The sequence below is a fragment of the Danio rerio genome, chromosome 20 (assembly GCF_049306965.1).
Source record: "Danio rerio strain Tuebingen ecotype United States chromosome 20, GRCz12tu, whole genome shotgun sequence".
Classification (NCBI taxonomy): Eukaryota; Metazoa; Chordata; class Actinopteri; order Cypriniformes; family Danionidae; genus Danio; species Danio rerio.
In genome coordinates, this window is record NC_133195.1 from 43222692 (window position 1) to 43245000 (window position 22309).

Below are 22309 nucleotides of genomic sequence, written 5' to 3' on the forward strand. Positions count from 1 at the left end.
TGATACCAAACATGAATATAGAACTACAAGATACACCATATTAAAAACTTGGACATTTTGTGTGAAAACAAAAGTGATCTGCTCTGGTAGAGAAGGTAAAGGCCGGGAAGTTTTTTTTCCTTAATATTGTTATAATCATCAGCAGTGTTTTCTCCCCTGGAGATTACTTCCAGTAATCTTACAAAACTCCCAGAACTCTTTGCATTCATCAACTCCTGCAACACCCGACAATAATCCAGACATTCATACACAAACACAGCTGTAGCACATGTCACTGATTACATGGATACACAGCACTTTCCCATTCACATTGCTGAGTCTTGTTTCTTCACGAATATTTACAAGGCCTTTTTTTCCTTGTTTGTTTTCCTGTGTTTTTGATTCTTGCCTTGTTCCTGGTTTTGATTCGTTGCCGCCTAGCCTGACCTCCACTTGTATTTTGACCATGTTTATTAGATAAACATAGATGCATACATGCAACAGTTTTGCTCCTGTTTTTGACCATTGCCTGTACAACCTTGCCTTTATTAAACTGCATTTAGATCAGCACGTCTGTTACCACCATCTGCTTCGTAACAAATATACAACACCAGCCCAGACAATACATCCCTTTAAACTATTAAAAATGTTCATAAAAGTCACTTTTTAAAACTTTTCACTGTTAAAAGTTTTTAGAAGAAACAGCAAGGTCCCATAATGCCATTCAAAAGCATAAATAAAAGGGGAACATCAAACAATAAAACATGATTCACAAAATATGGAAAACTTCTGTTTTAAGGATATTCTTAGTGTATCTAAGAGAAACAAAAACTATAAACTTTTAATGTATACTCACATTTGCACATGCTACAGACAATATATTAAACAGTGTTCAATTATAGTAGAACTGAGAACCTTGAACAGTCACTTTCAAAGAGCGGAGCATCAAAGCCAGCGTTTATATCAAATGAATGGTCTAATTGAGGTCAGAAATCCTGGGCAAATAAAAAGCATGTGATTTTTGTTTTCCTTTTTGCAAGGCTCTTCAGAGAGAGCTGAAGATTTTAGTCTATTGTGCTTTTGACTTTGACCGTAACGCTCAGTGATATTAATAGACATTTGGGGAAAATGAAAGCATGCACAAATGATTAATTATATATTTTTAAAGAAACTTGAAAGCACAGCTAAAAGCTGATGCTTTTTTCTGTTGTCCAAAAACCGACTCACTAAAGAAGTCCTAGTGACTTGCTCCATGGCAACATGACCAGAAGTGGGTGGTAACAAAATTGTTTTTATTGTTTTGTGTGTGTGTGAAAATGTAACACTCTAAGAGAAGATTTAAAGTGAGCTACTTTTTAATGCAAATTGTATGCATGGAAATCTAAAAACATGTACACGGAATTTTTGTCAAGTTTGTGATTACATAAAAGAGCAACATCATTTATTATGACATTTTTATTGTAAAGAGTTTATGGCTATTTGCATTATTATGCTGTTATATAATCATTATATAATCATCAGTGGCATAAAATGATCTCAAAATTAAAATAATATTGCTTATCGCAACAATTTCTGGTACACTACATCGCACAACAAAAACTCCTTATCATGACAGGCCTCGCTGCATTTATTATGTTTATTATGAGATGTAATGATATTTAAAATGCCATGAATATCTGTGTTTGATGCAAAGATGCAAAAAATAATTATGCGAATCATATAATAATTTAAATAAACTAAATATTATCCAAATTATATTGCATAATATACAAATCATTTCAATTTGTTGTGACTGACTAAATTAATGTGTCTGCTTATATTACTACACAAAACATCAAATAAGCAATAATATTAGGGCTACAGCTGAAATAGCTGGAAATGAAAACACAGCGTTTAAAAGTGTGCAAAGGTTACAAATTAACTAATAATTTTAGTGCTGGGAAAAGATTAACCAAAATAAAAGTTTGTTTTATGTGTGTGTGTGTGTGTGTGTGTGTGTGTGTGTGTGTGTGTGTGTGTGTGTGTGTGTATGTGCGGCGTGTGTGTGTGTGTGTATAAATTTATTATGCATATGTGATTAAAAAAACTATACAAAACTTTAAAAATCTTGTAATGTATACAAAATGTAACAGATATTGTAACAGATATTTAAATTTGTATACAACTTGTATCAAATCCAGTTGAAAAAAGAATTATTAAACTCTATTTTAATTTTTTTAATATATTTCCCAAATGATGTTTAAAAGAGCAAGGACATTTGCACAGTATGTCTGATAATATATATATATATATATATATATATATATATATATATATATATATATATATATATATATATATATATATATATATATATATATATATATATATATATATATTATATTATATATATAATATTATATTATATATAAGTCTTATTTGTTTTATTTTGGCTAGAATAAAAGCATTTTTTAATTTTTTAAAAACCATTTTAAAATTATTAGCCCCTTTAAGCTATATAGAAGGGTCTTGAAACATATCTGTTAAAATATTATTTAATGCCATGATGGCAAAAATAAAATAAATTAATAATTAGAAATGAGTTATTAAACTATTATGTTTAGAAATGTGTTGAAAAAAATATTTCCATTAAACAGGAATTTGGGAAGAAATAAACAGGGGGCTAATCATTTAGGGGGGCTTTAATAATTCTGAGTTCAACTGTACATATTTATATCTAAATATAAACAAACATTTTCTCAAATATATGCATGTGTGTATTTAAATACACATAATAAATATACACAGTACACACACTTACATGTCTTATCTTTTATGTTGGATGTGATTAATAACAATTAATGTTTGTCCAGCACTAGTAATAATATTAATAAACTAATAAACTATTTAGTTTAATTCATTTATTCAAATAGCACATTTAAAGACAAGGTTGACCAACATGCTGTAAATACATAAAAAAAAAAAAATTGATAAATAAATAGATCAACTAACCATATCAACAGACCACATAATCAAATTAAAGATATTATTACACTCAGTAAAAAAAAATACTGACAAAATACTGAGGCTACACCTAAAATGCCAGAAAGTTTTGTGTTTGATGCAGAGATAACAATTATGATAATAATATACTTTTATAAATACATTTCAAGTTTCAAGTATAAGTATCTAAATTAGCCCTTGTCTATAATCTGAACTAACTAACTACACCTTTGTAATTTTTTTTTAGAACAGATAGAAGAAACTACGATTGTAACTTTTTACTAGTGTAATTCTTTTTGGTATGCAAGTGCGGTTTTTGGACCATCCATCTACCTTTAAATGCACCAGTAGATACAGATAGTGATATCAGTAATGCCTCGTCTTGTTCACTTCCATTCCTTTTCCGTATTGAAACACTAACCTTTCAGCTGACAGCCTACATCATTAACCACTAAGATACTCGTGGCAGTGGGTACAATTGGTGAAGAAAAGTCTATTTGAAGAACACTGAGAAAAGCAGGTTAGCCTGATGTGTCTAATCCGCTCAGAGACATCCAAAGAACTTCATTTTGACCTTTAACAGGTAGAAATCAAAAATACGAGAAGAAAGCTGTGTTTTTTCACGAATTATATTATGAATTACATAAATTATGTTAAGTTGTATGACTGCCAGACACTAGACTGATTATCTATGGTGTAAAGCTTATCCCCTCCTCCAATCATTTCTTGAATATTTCAGTTTCACAAGCAATACTAAGCAAATTATGTATTTTCTTAACACCAAAATAAATGGCAGGTGCAGTATATTTTGTAACTCAAAAACAATTTAGGAATTACGGATATCCTTTACCAATTTAAAATGCTTATTTAGTCTAAAACATGATTTAAAATGGTTGCTCTATGAGCTATATTAAATACTAAACATTCAAATCAACAATCACTTGGGCTAAATGTGTGTATTTATTCGTTAGTAAGTGCTCTAAAACTGAAAGCTTAGGGAAGGCACAGTCACATTTTCTTTTTAAACACAAAATACTTCTACTGTATTTAATGTAATTGTATTTAATTAACGCAAAAAAAAAAAAAAATGTATTTAATGAAATAATCTTCTTCAACTGTAATGATCACCAAAGCTGATGTCTGAAATGGTCTGAAATAATAAAGACTTACGTTTTTATGACCTTAAATTTGAATAAAATAAAACAAAAAAATATAATATTAATTGATATAAAAATTACAATTAATATAAAATAAAATAAAAATACAATACAAAATAATTAATATAAAACAAATAAACTTATTTATTGAAAAATAATAAATAAAAAAAATATAAAAATGTATCCATTAAAAATAATTAATTAAAATAAAATAATAAAAATAAAATAATTAATTAATAAAAAATAAAATAATTAAGGCGACGCAGTGGTACAGTAAATATTGCTGTAACCTCACAGCAAGTAGGTCGCTGGATTTGAGCCTCGACTGGGTCAGTTGGCGTTTCTGTGTGGAGTTTGCATGTCCTCCCTGCGTTCGCTCCGGATGCTCCGGTTTCCCCCACAGTCCAAAGACATGCGGTACAGGTGAATTGGGTTGGCTAAAATTGTTGGTAGTGTATGAGTGTAAATGAGTGTGTGTGGATGTTTCCCACAGATAGGTTGTGGCTGGAAGGGCATCCACTGCATAAAAATGTGCTGGATAAGTTGGCGGTTCATTCCGCTGTGGCGACCCCAGATTAATAAAGGGACTAAGCCGAAAAAAAATTAATGAATAAATGAATAAAATAATTAAATAAATAATGTAAAAAAAATTAAAAAACAATTATTATAAAATAAAATATAATAAAACATTAATTAATATGAATATAATAAAATACAATAATATAAAATAAAACAAATGAAATAATACATAAAGTAAAAAAATATTAGTTAATATAAATATAAATAAATCATAAATAATCTAAAATTAAAAAAAAATTAAATATATATTAATATAAAACAAATAAATTAATTAATTAAAATAAAATGTAATTTATTAAATTATTTTTTTACTAAAATGTATTAATATAAAAATATTAATAAAATTAAATCAATAAAAATATATTAAATAAAATATAGTATAACATTAATTAATTAATATAAAATATAATAAAACAAAATAATTAAAATAAAGTTATAGATAAAATAAAAAAATAATTAAAAAATGAATTAATGAATATAAAACTAAAAAAATATTAATGTAAAATAAAATATAATAAAAAAAATAAAATAAATAAATTTTTATGAAATAAAATATTTATTATAAATGAAAATAAAATAACATAAAAAATTAAATACTTCCTTTCTATTAGCATACTACAAAATGTATTGTACAGTTTCCACCTGAAGTTATCTAAAACTGAAGCAATTTTATTATTTACCATACAATAATTAATAATTAAAATGAAACGAAATAATATACAATATATATATATATATAAATATTTAATCTACTATTTAGTTTAGCAATGCATAAAATGCTAATTATAAAAACTAAAACTAATTGACCACAAATCCAATATTTTTTACCAAAATAAAAAAATTCATTTACGGACTATAAGACGAATCCATAATACTAAAACAACACTAGTTTGCACACATGCATTTTAATCTAACATTGTCGAGCCCTGCATTCAAACCCAAGATGGCAAACAGAGGGCAAGGGGTCATAGATGTTCAAGCTCCACCAGCATCTGTTTCACATTCATTAACCCCCCTTACCACAAACAGCAGAAAGAGTGAGCAGGTGAAGCTTTCAGTCGGACACAAAAGAGAAAATTACATCTTAAATACGAGCTTTAAGCCATAAAACTAAATCAATTGAAGAAAGAAGTCCTTCATCCTTTAACTCTCGAGTCTGTGCACGACTCAGGCTTAGATGTAGAAAGTGGGTCAAATGGATATAGCTTCTTCTCTGGAGGGGCTCTTTCTGCCTTTCTGAAGTTTTTTTTCTCCTCTCGGGAGACTCGGCCGCTACGACTGACTCGTGTGCAAACCTCGCAGTTGAAACGCTGCCAGGGCACAGCTGGGCATCGAGAAGAGAAATGTCAGACACTTTCTACAACTAGATCATGACCTCTCAAACCTGAAAATCACACTTATATTGTGAGCTGGGATCGCTCAATGCATTGATTGTTTTTAAATAGCATTGAAATAAGCTTTTCAGGTCATTTGAGTATAGCTGTTTTAAACGAATGTCATTAATACGTAGATATATAGATATCGCATACGGACCCTGAGCAAGCGTCAATAGCACTGCCACATTTGTCACAGATTCATAACAAACGAATCGCTCCCTCTGTTAGAATTAGAAGTGAAAGCAGGAGAGTGGGTGTGTTTCAGGACACGGGTTAGATCAAATTTAACAGGGAGGGAAGATAATACACTTCCATGCACACAAACACTCTCTCTTTGTAGGCAATGCCTGTGTGGTCACGTATCCATTGATGTAGAAAAGGGATATAGAGTTAAAATTTTCATACTAAAAAAAATATTTGCATACTGACCACCGGGAAAACTCCCGATCATAGATATATGTATGTGTATATATCAATGGCTCCGGATGGCCAGTGCTACACTGCACCTTGGGCCACCTTCATTTCAAAAGAGCGCTACCCTGTACTAAAATGGCGACTATGTTGATGGATTCCTTCCAATAGGCAACAGCAGTGTAGGCGACATCTGATGTAAATATGTATGAACACAAAACCCTAAATCAACATGCTTTAAAGTCTACATTCTGGAATAAAATTACTATTGGAATAAAACAGCAGGATGTCTAAGGATAAAGTATGTACTGTATTATAAAATATTTACTACTTATAAACTTGATCATATTATATAAGTGAAAAAACTGTGATATTTATGTAATCTTTATATAAAGATCTATGAATAGAATTATGCCATTAAGACAAAATTAAATATTAGATGTGTAATGTTACAATTTTTTTTCGATAAAAAATTAAATAAATTTAAGTTTACACAACAAATCAAATCTCAATAACATTAAATTACAATTTGTAACATTTAATTTTATTATGTTATATATTTATATATACAACAGTCAGGTCATATTATTCATAACCAGGGGCCTCATGTATCAACGCTGCGTACGCACAAAAACTTTGCGTACGCCAGGTTTCACGCTCAGAATCGCTCACGTTTGGATTTACTAACAATGAACTGAACGTGGGAATGTGCGCAGGTTCACGGCAGCTTCTTGGCAGGCGTACGCACATTTTTTGTGCGTGTCTGTTTTATTTCCATTGGTGACTCCTAGACGCAGTTGTGTTAAATTCTTCTCTACAAAGTGTCTGATCCTTGCAATGGCAGCTGTATGAGACGGGTTCATCTAGTAGGTATGTAAGATTTCCATACCATACAGTTGACCAGCTAAACATTAAAGCACAATTTGCAGCGGTCGCCTGTTTTCCCAATGTAATCTGAGCGATCTACTGCACGCACATTGCTATTAAGACACTATCTGAAGATGAATTTGCATGCGTGAATCAGAAACATTTCCATTCAATAAATGTGCAAATAAAATATGATGCACAAACTTATTAATGATTCCTACTAGTCTTTCTCATGATAAATAAAAGGCAAAATATGATATGTAGCGGGGGAAAAAAAAGAAGAAAGAGTTCATCAGACGCTGGATTCGAGCCGAGTTCATGCTCGAACGTGTCAAAACATGATCACATGCATCTTACGAGCGCGCCACTGAGACTGTTCAGAGTGCTGCAACATTTTACAGATATAAACCAGACTATTTTTTTAAATGCACTCAGTGCGATGTTCAGAGCCAACTGTGTTAACCGCATCAGCCAAACTCTCCCACTCTATTTTTTTTTCTTTTGTTGTTAATTCCGAAAAACAAACTTGCAAATAACACCGCTTTTCTCCGATCTACCTCCGAAAGCAGCACCTCCAATTCACATTCTGTTCAAAGTTTCTCTTTTTGCTTGCTTTTGCCGTTGCTTTTTCGTTGGGTTTTACCATTAACATAGTCATTAGCATATTCATACGGGGGAGGAGGCAGGGAGGGGTTTTGTGCTCGTGCATGTTGCGCTCAGTTTCACGTTCATTCGGATGTACAAAAGAATATGCGTGAGACTCGGCGTACGCAGTGTTTCATACATCTGAATTTTTTTCTGCGTACGCACATTTACAGCTTTGTGCGTACGCAATGTTTTAGTAAGATTTCCACGCAAGTCTTCGTACATGAGGCCCCAGGGCTTTACATTAACACCCACCAACCCGCCAAATGTGGGTAGATTTCAGCTCGGGTGGGTTAGACAGACGAATTTGACTGGTTGGAAATCATTTTTAAATTGTAGTTTTCTTAAAAGCAGCGTTCGACAAGCATGGCCTGATATTCATGCAAATGTGATCTTAGAATCGAGAAGCAGCACGACTGACAAAAATAACTGTGTTCGCGCAAGCAAAACAGCAAAAAAGAAGGTAAATACCGAACAAGAGAATGATCACTCCCGTGCACAGGTGATGTAATTCAAACGACTGTTAAAAAGTGCGCGCGCTCCCATTAACTTCCGCGAATCCCCTGCCTAGAGGAAGCGCAAATTGTGCGATCGGTTCCCTTTGGAATAAACTGGACGCAATGAAAGAGCGATGATCGTGCACCCACAGTCTTGCTGCTTTCGAGAGCTCAAGATAAAAAAAACACATATTCTTTTGTAAGCAGCAGCAGTCACTGCTTTCATTTTAATTATTCTTTGAACATATTAACAGGCCTATATTAACCGTGTGCATGTGATCATCCTTTCATTATCACACGGTATGTTTCACCTGCTTTCTTTTGCTTAGTTATTTTTGCTAATATGGTTTAATTATATTTTTTGCAATAACATTGCTTTAATGAGAGACGACTAGCCAGGAACGATTACTGTGCAGATTTAAGATACATGATAATACTTCTTTTTCTTTAATTGAATGTTTTTTTTTTTATAGAAAAGTTTTGTTGAATTAAAAAGTACAACTATACAGCTATATTTTCCTTGTTTTGACACATTAAAACATTGTGGCTAAGAAATACTTATTTGGTGTGGTCACCAATTTTAAGCCATAAAAAGTCATGTGAAATAAAAAGTAATTGCATTGCGACAACCCATTTGCTCATGCACACTGAGCAAGCTAATGCACAACACACACAAGAAGGTCAATGAATGAGGAGGCATGTTGTGGACATAACACAACATCTAAAATAAGTCATCTTAGCATGTTAAAGTCAAATTTATGCATATAAAATATATTTCCCAGCAGAAAAAGTGTGGCTAGTGAAAATGACGAGTGGCTAGTAATGTTGGAAATCTACTAGCCACAGTGGCTTTTGATCAAAAAAGTTTGAACTTTTATATTTTAGATTAAAAATAGGTTTATGTAAGAAAGATAATACAATCTAAAGCCTTTTAAATAAACCCACCATTCTTTTGGAAATAGGCTCATTTTACAAGTCACCTAGACTTAAACAGTTGAGTTTTACAATTTATGAATCTATTCAGTCAATCTCCGGGGTCTGGCAGGAAGCACCTTTAGCTTAGCTTAGCATAAATCACTGAATTGGATTAGACCATTAGCATCTCACTCACAAAACTCATAACTCTCTTGCCAGACCTGGATATAAGGTAAATGGACTTAAAACATGGTAAAAATCAAATTTAACTCTAGGGAAGTTGTAAAATGAGCCAATGAGCCACTAAAAAAAGGGGTGTGGTTCCTTTAAAAAGTTGCTAAAAGAGTAGCTAATGAATTAGGTACCTCATGGAGATAAAAGTGTGTCCACAGTGGGAAGAAAACACCAAGTACAAAATGATCATTTACGCAAATCATTGCATGTCTGTATTTCCTCCACTTTTTGTTTGTTGTTCTTCTGAAATGGATCATTAGCAAAGTCCATCGATTCACCTCCTGCAGGCGAAAACATTAACTGTTTATGCAAATGAGTCTGATTTATACACAACAAAAAAAGTGAAAATCAAACAAGAGCTAAACTGTACATGTGGAAATGTGGAAAGTTGAAGAGTTTACATACTGCTCAATAGATGAGGTGTCAGCATTTTAAATTGCTGGGCAGAGAAACATGAAGCAATCTCTATCCTGCACACACACACAGACGCACACACACACAGACACACGGCTAGACTCATCAAAAACCAATAACACCATCTCATCATTAGCCTCCTGTAAGATACACGGCTCACACGCCAAATACGTGCCTCGGGATGTCCCAGTGAAAGCCGCATGTCACCTCTAATGCAGAGAACAGGAGCTGTTCTGAAATGCATCGCCAGCCGTGGAGACTGAATTTATTCCAGCGGCAAAGGGCATTTCTGAAGCTGCTTAAGGTCAAACTAATGCCCAGCAGACGCTGAACAAAAGGATTTACAGGCACCTGCGCAATTCACAGGAACTAATACAGTACAGCGCTCTGAGCAATTCAAATAAATAATCGCTAAGCACAATCGCATGGTGACATAATCCAGAGCAAAGTTCGGGAAACAAATGTCAAACATAGTTCTCTGTAATATCTTGTAACGGCATTTTTAAAGGGACAGTTCACCCAAAAATGAAAATGCTGCCATTATTCATTCATTCTCCACTAGTTTTTGAACCGGTTTGTGTTTCTTACTACTGTTGAACACAAAAGAAGAGATTTTGAAGAATGTTGGAAACCTGTAACTATTGACTGTCTTAGAATATGAATTTTTCTGCTATTGAAGTCAATGTTTACAAGTTTCCGAACATTCTTCTCAATATCTTATTTTTTATTCAACAGAATCAAACTGGTTTAAAGGCGTTTTAAAGGGATTGTTAACTCAAAAATGAACATTCTGCTATCAGTTACTCATTCTGCACTTGTTCTGAACCCATTTCTGATTCTTTCGTCTGTTGAACCTAAAATAAAATATTATGAAGAATGTTGGAAACCTGTAACTATTGACTTTCTTAGTATATGAATCTTTCTGCTATTGAAGTCAATGTTTACAAGTTTCCCAACATTCTTCTAAATATCTTATTTTTATTCAACAGAATCAAACTGGTTTTAGGACATTTTAAAGGGATAGTTCACCCAAAAATGAACATTCTGCTATCAGTTACTCATTCTCCACTTGTTCTGAACCCATTTTTGTTTCTTTCGTCTGTCAGACAAAATAAAACATTTTGAAGAATATTGGAAACCTGTAACCATTGACTTTCTTAATATATGATTTTTTTCTGCTATTGACATCAATGGATACATGTTTCCTAACATTCTTCAAAATATCTTATTTTTGGTTAAACAGAATCAAACTGGTTTAAGGGCATTTTAAAGAGATAGTTCGCCCAATAATGAACATTCTGTCACTTTACTCCTTTTCCACTTGTTCTGAACCCGTTTCTGTTTCTTTTGTCTTTTGAACATAAAAGAAGATATTTTGAAGAATTTAGAAAACCTGTAACCATTGACTTTCTTAGAATATGCCATTGGTTACAGGTTTCCAACATCTTTCAAAAAATCTTATTTTTTGTTCAACAGACTCAAACTGGTTTAAGGGCATTTTAAAGGGATAGTTTAATCAATGATAAGCATTCTGCCATCAGTTATTCGTTCTGTACTTGTTCCGAACCTGTCTGTTTTTCTTTCTTCTGTTGAACACAAAAGAAGATAAGAATGTTGGAAACCTGTAATCATTGACTTTCTTAGTATATTAATATTTCAGCTATTGAAGTCAATGGTTACATGTTTCCTAACACTCTTCTAAATATCTTATTTTTTATTCAACAGAATCAAACTGGTTTAAGGGCATTTTAGAGGGATACTTCACCCAATAATGAACATTCTGTCATCATTTACTCATTCTGTACTTGTTCTGAACTTTTCTGTTTTTCGTTTTTTTTTACACAAAAGAAGATATTTTGAAGAATGTTGGGAACCTGTAATTGTTTCCTGCTATTGAAGTAAATAGTTACATATTTCCCAACATTCTTAAAAATATCAAAGTGGTTTGAAACAAGTGAAGAGTGAGTAAAAGTTGACATAATTAAAATTTTTGGGTGAACTATCCCTTTAGGAGCTGCAAGGGTCATTCCAAACCATAAAAAATGCATGTTCAATATACAAATACACAAAGACAGGTGTATTTTAAGGATATAAATAAGGATATAAATGTTAAGTAAACTCTTAAATTCCCACCTAGCAGCATTATTATGCAAATTCTATACACTTGAAAGCAAAATGATAGTAAAAATGAATCATGAGGAGAACAGATTTAGCAAACTGTGAGTATCTGATGTGTGTGTGTTTAAACATATGTATCACAACAACATGTTAAAGCTTTATTACGAGACAAATCCCTCGCTCTGTCTTTTGTATAGTAACAGATTAAATTCCTTGTATTTTTCATATTCTGTGAGCTTTTGTTGTAACCGTGAACAAAGACAGATGGAAAAGCAAAGTGCAAATATCTAATCATCACGCCAAAGAGTCAGACATTCAGCTTTTGTTTCTTTTTTTATGTAACTTATTGAACATTAAAGCGGTTTTTGTTTTTCGAAAAGCCCTGTGAATACAAATCACATAACATGTTCACATTGTAATCTCACTGTAATCTTTAGATCTTGAGGGAGGTAAACAAGTTTTCATTTGTAAATAAGAATCTAACACATCTATGTAAATACAATCCAATAAAGGAGAGAGAAAGACATATTTTGTTTTCTAACGATCAAAAATTTTAGCATTTAACTTAATTATAATATAATTTTTTATCAAGACTGCAATAAAAAAACTTCAATAGACTTTCGTTGAAGAACAGTCTCAGTCTCTAGAGAAAATAACCTGAAATAACTAAAATATGTTATCAAAATCTTAAAAATAGGCAGGACTCTTTACTCAAAAAGACACCAATGTGCATCAGCTCTTAGGCTCTGTGTCATTGTTTTAGCCCAGTCTAAAAACCCGAACACAAAATTTGTCAAAAATGTTTTTAAAGGTTTATCACCACAGTACAGTGCTACATACTTCAGAGCTTTTGTAATTTGTTCAGAAACACACTCTCTTTACCCAAACTTTAATATTAGCAAGTAATCACTGCAACACTCACTCAACTATTCAAAACAGCATAGCAAAAGCCTATCAACCACTCCATTGACTGCATACAAAGTCCCTTTAATGGGTCAATCACACGCGCTTTTGGCATTGAGAGACGCCATTTTGAATGATTTACACATGGCAGTGAGCCTTGTGCCTGCGCACCTCGCTTTTTCACCGCCTGCTGTGCCTAGCGTTTTTGCCCTTGCATGACATGCGCTCACAGATGAAAAAGAGTCAACTCTGAGTAGATGAAGCATGTTGCGCCAGTCTCCAATCAAATGATAGCAGAGGCGGGGTTTCCTTTGAGGTGCCTGCAGTGTTTATTTTGTCAAGACAACATCGCCACTTTTGAAGATGGAGAAGAGACTTGTTGTGGCTGTTTTGAGTTACCCAGAGCGTTAGGACTTCATGAATCTTAAATATAACAATATTAATAAACATTAATATTATAATAATATCAACAGCAACACTCTCGCACAATATAAAAAACAAAAAAGGAAGTGTGGTGCGCTTCACGTTTTTGGAACGTAAATGCATATCTGGTGTGATCAGCCCCTAATGCCTAGTTCAGACTGCAAGAATTTAGCCCCGATTTTGGCTCTCCGAAAGGTTTTGAGAAATCGCCGACAAATGCCTGAAATCATAGGCAAATCGCTGCTCGTGCACGTGAATGACAATCACACAGTATGAACTATCAAAGACGCAATCTGAGAGAATTGCTGATGAGTCGCCGATGCCTGTGAGATATTAGGCATGCTAAATATCTGGAGCTGTCGGCGATTCAAATCATGCTGTGTGAAATGAGTTTTGACTGAAAATAACATCGTCAATCGCCTACAGCCAATGAGAGAGCGGCATTCACTTGTGTGTGTGTGTGTATACCTGCTGCAGGCGAGCGGGAGGTTGGGGGAGAAGTTAAAACTGCTCATTTTCGGTTTATTTGGACCCACGAAATGGAAGAAAAACTAGTAGAGGTTAGACAGGACTCAGGAGCACCTGTGTCTGTTTGACGTTTCATACAGAAATAAAAAAGTTTATTATCAACTTAAGTTGAGGAGAAATGGCTAATTCCCTTTAAACCCAGGTGAGCAAACATGTACATTTTCTACCCCATTAAAGGCTTCTTTCTCATTATGTAGTTAATAACAAAAGATATGCTATGTGTTTTTGGCTGTGAGACGTAGTCTGAACGAAGTTGTCTGTGATTCTTCTTATAGTAAAGTCATGTAATGTGAAAGTCCCTGTCCCCGATCCATCTTGTAGTGTAAACAAAGCAGCTACGAAATGCAAGCCCAGATAGTCATGCAGTGTCTAAACATCTGTGACACGACTACTTTGAAAATCATGCAGTCTGAACTCGGCATGAGGCAAGTCATTTCACTCTGCTGCCATCTTTGAAACGCCTCTCAGGCAGTATGCTCGGGCATTCTGTCTGGATGGGGAAACGTCAAATTCTCCAAAACTGTAAGCCAAGCTTATGATTACATTACATATTTGGAATCACAATAAAATGAAATAACAGCTGTCTCATAATTTAGTTTCTAAATGTTCGAATTAAACAAAATCTGTGTTTTTTTCAGGTTGCCCGAGCTAATGCGCATGTCTACTCGAAAGGAACGAGATCACGACACCAACCTCATTTATGGCTGCACATTATCATCCTCTGAATAAAGCTTTGTCTGATTGCACTGGCCTTCTAAAGTAATCCACTACTTGGTCATGATGGTGAATCTCCTCCAGATATAACAGTGACTCTTTTTTTACAAGTTTGTGGGGATTTGAATAACTGCTGTCATGTGATGTGCATTTGACAGGACTGACTGTAACACGCATTTGTTTAATACAGTTTGATAAACCAGAAAACTTTTGTTTTCTAGTTAGATTATTTAAAAGTACAGATTTCAAGCTTTAGGTGTAAATTTTTCTTATGTTTGTGAAGTAGGTATTGGCTGAGATTCCAGGGCATTTGTTGACCACCAAACTGTCTTAAAAGCACACGTCCGATACAAGCTTCTCCCTGGAGAAATGTCATTGTATAACGACTGATGATTGGCTCCTGTACTAGAAGGCAGGGCTTCATTTGCCATATTGACCGTTACACTTTTCCCCATTTAAAAAAATACGAGTGACATGTCTTGTGTATTCTATTCGCTGCGTCCGAAACCACCTACTAGACAGTAGGTACTGCATTTGAATTTAAATGTACACTCAGCCGTCAAAAGTATGTTCAATACAGTATGAATGTGAGAAGTATGAATGGAATTCAGACGTACTACATCCGCCATTTTGTCATAGTCACGTGACCTACCTGCATCAGTTGCGTCGCTTCACTCCAATTCATGAATTCACTCGCGAGGCAACATGGGATAGCACAGTGTGCATGTTATGCGCCCTTTAGAAACTCGCCGTAAGTAGTAAGTCATCTGGGTACTTTTCAGATGCTGATTTTCAAATTCTATGAATTTGGACATACCACTCAGCTCGCATACTGATTTTAGCGTACTATTTAGTATGAAAGTATGCAGTTTCTGACATAGTCATGGTCTTTGCTGCATAGCAACACCCTAGCAACTGCTCTGAACACATATGACTGCATAGCATCACTTTATCAACCACTATTAACACTGGAAACTGCAGAGCAACACCCTTTAAACTATTGCAAACTGGGAACTGCATGCCAACATCCATTCTGAACACCCAGAACTGTACAGAAACACTTGTTCAACCTCTGTTAACACACAGATAATCCCACATACACATACATAATCTTGAACTTGATTAAATACATGTGATCATATGAATTATACTAATTACTTGTCAAAATTCTCTTATTGTTCACACTTAAATGTATCAGTCTTTGTCCACTTTTGCTCAGCAACATGATGAGGACTTTTTCCTTTAGTAATTGACCTCTGGCTGCATTTTAATTTGACTAATGCCACCAATTATTCTCCTGATGTAATGAAGGTATTTGTGCCAGAATAAAATAACTTGCACTAAAAACTAAAACTCAACTCGAGCCTGTTATAATAATTTATTAAACTCTATTAATCATAACGGTCCATATATTCAATTGAGGTAAAAGCTTTTCCGCCTCCCGTTTGGATGAAGGCCCAATTTATGAGTGCCGTTTAGGAGAGTGAATGGATCAATAACTGCTCTGGACTGACACTTGGTCCAAATCAGCAGATCAGAGTAAACTACAAAACTATAGATGAAAGAAATAAAATAAAGTGTAAAAGAAGTAAAAATACAAATGTAGTCAATAAAACTACTGTCACAGATATCTGTTAACAATAAGCAACTGAGCATTATAGCGAAAATCAAAGTTAACATTGTGCAAACATGTTTTTGTGACAGTGGCTGAACTTAGACTTTACAATTCAACAATGACCTGCTCACACCAAAAATGCGTTCCTTTTCCTTCAGCTTTGTCCCTAATCAGATGTCGCCACAGCGGAATGAACCAACAACTATTCCAGCATATGTTTTATACAGCGAATCTTTCAGAAAAGCGTAACTGTATTTTCTTTTGGGATTATCTCTGTATAATGCATAATGACTACAAGTGTGGTTGCTTTGTTTATAGCTGATTTGTTCAGTCATTCATTTTCCTTCAGCTCAGGGGTCGCCACAGCAAAATAAACCGCCAACTATTTTGGCATATGTTTTACGCAGCAGATGCCCTTTTAGCCGCAACCCAGAACTGGAAAACTCACATACACTCTCACATTCACACACATACTGTACACTACGGCCAATTTAATTTGTTCAGTTCACCTATAGTGCATGTTTTTGGACTGTGGAGGAAACCGGAGCACCCGGAGGACCCCACACCAACATGGGGAAAACATGCAAACCTGCCACTCACTTGCAGTGAGGCAAAGAAGTATGTAAAGAAGTAAAGAAGTATGATTTCGATTGGCTGCAAATAAAAAAGTTGCTATGCAGATTGCAATTATCCCACTCTTTTTAGTTGTTCTCAACAGGCATCCATCGCCATGTGTTAATGCATATTTTGAAGTTTGAAATAAGAACTGAGTGATGAAATCAGCAAATTTCAAATAAAAATCCTTTAATTCGCAAAAAAAGAGGGTTTTACGATAAGTACGATTAATTAGAAAATACTGAGACTTTTATTTCAGCATGTTGATGTACTTACAACTGAAACCAAAAACTAAGTAGTAGGTGGAACTTTCTGCACATCCTTCTCTTGTAGCAAACTAATGGTTTAAGGGGCGGGGTTCAAAATATTGTGGCTGAAACTGTCAAACTGAAGTCAATAGAGAACGACTTCTGTTACAAACACGGAAACAAATGGTCAAACTGTAACTGAAGATTACCAAAAGAGTTTTTTTTTTTTCAGTGGATTATCTTGCATGGAATAATTATTTGTCTAAAGAATAACAATATGCTCTAGCAAAATAAACACTAGGGGTAAAACGAGATGCTTACACCACGAGACGAGAAGAGCCACGAGATTGGGTTCGAGAGAAAAAGATGAGATTTAATACTATTTTTAAGAAATCTTCAATGATGAAATATATAAATAATTGAAAAATATTTAAAATATAAAGTTAAATAAAAAAATATTGATTTAACTATTTAGGCATTTTTTTAAATCAACTTGTGATGAATGTTATATAACTTCTATTTTAATTAATTCTATACAGTAAAGGACATGCAAACACAGCAAAATATTTTGCTAATAGCCTACATGAATGGAAAATTGTCTTTTTATATAGAATTTTAAATATTAGCAAAATATTTGCTAATTTATGAATGGAAAATAGATTTTTATTCAACTGAAAAAGAATCACAAACTGCAAAACAATTTAGGTGCGTTCTATTTTTTTCTATTTTACTGAATTCTATGTAGTAAAGGACATGCAAACACCACAACATATTTAGCTATAAAACCCACTGACTGGCTTCTACCCTGTACAATTTCACATAAGGAATCAAACTCCTTTCTACAAAATGAACTTAAAACTCATGGAATTTTTGGTATTTCATTTTTAATGTTTTAGCAGTTTTACTTTCATTCAACAAGATATCATTCATGCCCCATCACAAATTCTGAGTTGTTTTAATGTAATTTGATACCATATGCCGACAGCATAAATGTGTGTTCGGTGATGATAAAGGCGTAAAGGCGAGTGCCAAGTCTCCAGAAGTTCACTCACTGTGTGTGTGTGTGTGTGTGTGCACGCTTAGAGATGTGTCTGTGATCTTTTATTGACCGGGTAGGTGCAGAGAATAGTGTCAAACAGCAATGTGTCTGTCTTATCCTGTCACAAAATGCGGATAAAAAAATCTTCATGATAGTAACAGTTTAATTACGGTCTTTACTTTACTTAGATTCAATAATGTGACCGAAATAGGAATACTCCACATGTCTTAATTCCATTTGTGTTAAGGACCATTATGACTTTAAGCATATCTAAAGTGCTATTCTATCGCATGGATGTGAAGCGTGGTTATTGTGTGTTTGGCTGCAATTGTAGCCTCTGTTGGACGTGACAGCTGCTGAAAAAGTGGTTACGCCACACTCGCCCAAGCAACCGAGTGACATGCGCAACTCCAGAGCCCAGCCTGGGTTGCCAGGTGTGTGCAAAGCAGTTGATTTGTAGTTCAAATCCAAACTGCCTCCAATCTTTAATGTTAAATTCACCCTCATGCTCCATCATAACATCACAACTCACTAGACAACTTTCAACCTCGACGAAAAATCTCATCACGATTTAATCTCACAAGGTGAAGTTTATTCATAAACTAATTTCGAGAGGATCACGTGCTTATGATTGACACGGCTGGCCCCGAGTCAAGCTAATGTACGAACCACCAATCAGACTATTCCTAACCCAGAATAAATAACCAAACATCTTACCTTTAGTCATCTTCGTCTTAAAGAATCCCCCCTTCCACCCCTTCTCCTCCTCTTTTCTACAGGGCAACACGGCGGCCCAGTGGATAGCACTGCGGCCTCACAGCAAAAAATGCCTCCGACTTGGGTATCCACCCAACCGGACAGCATTTTCGTGTGGAGTTCATGTTCTCCCCATGCTTGCGTGGGTTTTCCCCGGGTCCTCCGGTTTCCTCCCACACTCCCAAAAACATGAGACTTGAGTAAATTGACTAAACTAAATTAGCACCAAATTCAATTCTGTCAGTAACACATCACCTTAGCAATCCTTACGCAGCAGGAAGGGGGGGGGGGGGGGGGGGGGTTCTCGAGATCTACCAGAGTTCAAACTCCCCTCTCGCCCTGCAACAGGAGGGAGCTCTGGGCTCGAGGATCTTTTGAGCTCGGGGCTCTCTCTCGGGAAAGCATGCCAAATTAGCTTATTACCAATCATCAGCTAAGTGTGAACTCTTGAAATCTTGTCACATCCCAAATAAACACTGTATTCAACACTATACATTTTGATTTCACATGGACTTTAAGATGACTTTAGATGAATAATGGAAGATAGAAAACACATTTGCCGGATAATCTCTGATGTAGCAAACATTACACCTACATAAATAATCAGCTGTCACCAATACAAAAGTCAGCCACTTTATCAACTTGATTTATATAATTATTCTAAAGCTTTCTTTGCAATCTTTGATAAAATTTTTCTTCATTTTAGGAAGAAAACCTGCCTATTATAGTAGTGTACACTTAACTACTTTCAGAAATAGAATCATTATTAAAACTTTAGTTACCATCATAGTTCTTGTCCTTAGCATGGTCCAATAAATTCCCCAAAAAAGTCAACAGATAATAACTGCTTGAAAACTGTCATCACACACAGCGAGTGTTTGGGAAACACATCATGTTTTTCCTCTATGTGTTGGCACTGGTGGCACTGAAATTACACACATCAGCTTTAAACAGGCAGAGGAGAAAGTATTTTAGCTGCGGAAATAATTTACACACATCACCTTTAAGCATACAGAAACAGTCCATAAACCAGAGGCAATGATTTATATGGAGCATGCAAAATTGTTTATTTCTAATGAGCCAGAGAGGATGGACTGCAAGCTGAAGATGAAAGATGGAACCTATGGAGAGATGTGTGTTTGTCCAGGTGGGCTTTAGGTAGGAGAGTGGGAGAGGGACACAGCTCATTAATTGGGGAATGGGACTCTTGGCGATGAGGCTAAGGACATCTGTTCCCCTGACAGGACGTCTGCAGCCAATTCTGCCACACATTGCTTAAGAAAATGTTGTGCTTCACATCAGGAAATGAAATGGATCAAATCTCTTGGGATGCTTATGTTAGAATGAGCCAGAAACTATATAAACCACCAGTCACAGGTTTTAAATAATTGTTTTTAAATGGTTTTAATTGGGGATGTCCAGATCCAATCACATGATCAGAAATCAGGCCTGATTATGTGGTTTCAGACTCGATCAGAATCGGACATCCCCTCCTGATAAGAACTCGAATATGTTATTGTTTTTAATCTATAGTTATGCAGTGGCTCAGAGTTAGACCTCTTAGTCTCTTGGCTTCACACAGAAACATCAACGTGTGCGGCACGACATCACATTGTTTCAGAGACGCTATTGTTTCGCTATAATGTTTCAAAAACATGTTTTGGAGGGGCGAATTTCATTATATTTTTGACATCACAGGTTTCGAAATTAAACTTTTTTCTTGGTACACTGTAAAAAATAAATCCGTAAAATTTACGGTAAAAAAAACGGCAGCTGTGGTTGGCAGTACTTTACCGTTAAAAACACGGTACAAACCGTAAAAGTAATTTTTCATTTTTACGGTAAATTACCGTAAATTATTAATTTATAGAGGTAATATGTCTGTATTTTGAATGATCAACATCTACACATCTTTTGTTACACAGTTAGACACGTTAGCACGCCCACATGCAGGTGGTGATGAGGAAGTTACATAATGAGCCATTGCTCATCACAATCAACTTTTCCCACAAGCAGAAAAGAGTATCAGCATATAGAAGGTGCTCAGTGTCATTCACACAGCTAATAAACACCAGTATGGTAACACGCATAAAATTAAAGTCATGAAATAAACATTGTTTATCAATATTAGATGTAACATAAATCTTTAATATACATAACTGATGTGGAAACAACTAAAAAGATCCATATTAATGTCAAACAAATGCATAAAAAGTGATGTGCCATGCAGGGAATTCTAGGAAAGTCAATTTACGGTTATACGCCGTACATATTAAGGAAACATACCGTTAACCAGGTTACGGATTTGTACTGTAGCATTTTTACAGTTTTTTACCATTGAAATCACGGCCATTTTTTACAGTGTAGCTCGGTACCTTTTTTCTTGGTAGCTAACTTCAAAAATGTAGGTGCACCAGACAAAATTTAGTCGCACCCACCAAAAATTATGAGCACCGTTACCACACGTTTTATATTAACAGATTCTATTGTATACAGTATTAACACACTAATCAATACTAACAAGTACACAAAAATCTGTATGCGCTCAGTGGCCCAGCATGCACTGCTTGACGTGAATGAAATGAACTGAATTAAGAATAATAACTGTTCTGTTCTCACGGGTGCTGTCTGATATTGCACAGATGATATTGACATACTGTACAACTTATTATTTGCATACGTCATCTTAATAGCAGTAACGGTCTTTTCTGCAATATTAGTTTCATCTCAGTGAATGCATGCTCTTTAGCGATGGTGAATGTGGTGTCAGTCACACGACTGACAGCATCATGACGATTAAATGAAGGATTAAATAAGGTTAGAACATCTCGTACTTAAAATGTGTAGATTTAGTGGCTAGCACTGTTAACGTACCAGAAAACTCCATCCCACCGGCTTTACAGTGAATGCTTTAGCCATTTTCATAGCATACTTTAACCACTGGAAGTCTTTTATCCACTCTTCGAAAAGTGTAAATGCTGGATTGACATTCATAACATGATCACTAATCAGATGTGCCATTATTTGTAACTTTAGCTGGGTTCTAAAACTAAATCTGTCAGTGTTGTTTTCATTCTCTCTGATCCAGACCTTTACTTTTTCGCGGATGTAGCTCGTTGTCATCAGAATTGAGGAATTGACAGCTGATATAAACCAATAAATTCACGTTTTGTTCTAGCACAGTCGGCCAATAAAAAGAGCTTGAAGGCAGGACACGCATTGCGGGCTTTGTTTACTGCAGCATGTTGACATGACAACTGTTTTAAACCATTCCTGAGCGCTGTGTGTGGTGTT

General features: G+C 34.7%; 1 protein-coding gene and 1 long non-coding RNA gene across 3 annotated transcripts in view; both read right to left on the reverse strand.

Annotated features, from left to right (window-relative positions):
* The window catches only part of nkain2 (sodium/potassium transporting ATPase interacting 2), a 316059-nt gene that overhangs the window by 131867 nt on the left and 161883 nt on the right, over positions 1–22309 (reverse strand). The gene's annotated exons all lie outside the window — the stretch shown is intronic.
* LOC141379418 (uncharacterized) lies at positions 7861–10432 on the reverse strand. Its single transcript, XR_012396020.1, has 3 exons — positions 10232–10432; positions 10048–10112; positions 7861–9923 (listed from the first exon to the last, which is right to left on the reverse strand). It is a non-coding gene; the product is annotated as an uncharacterized lncRNA (long non-coding RNA).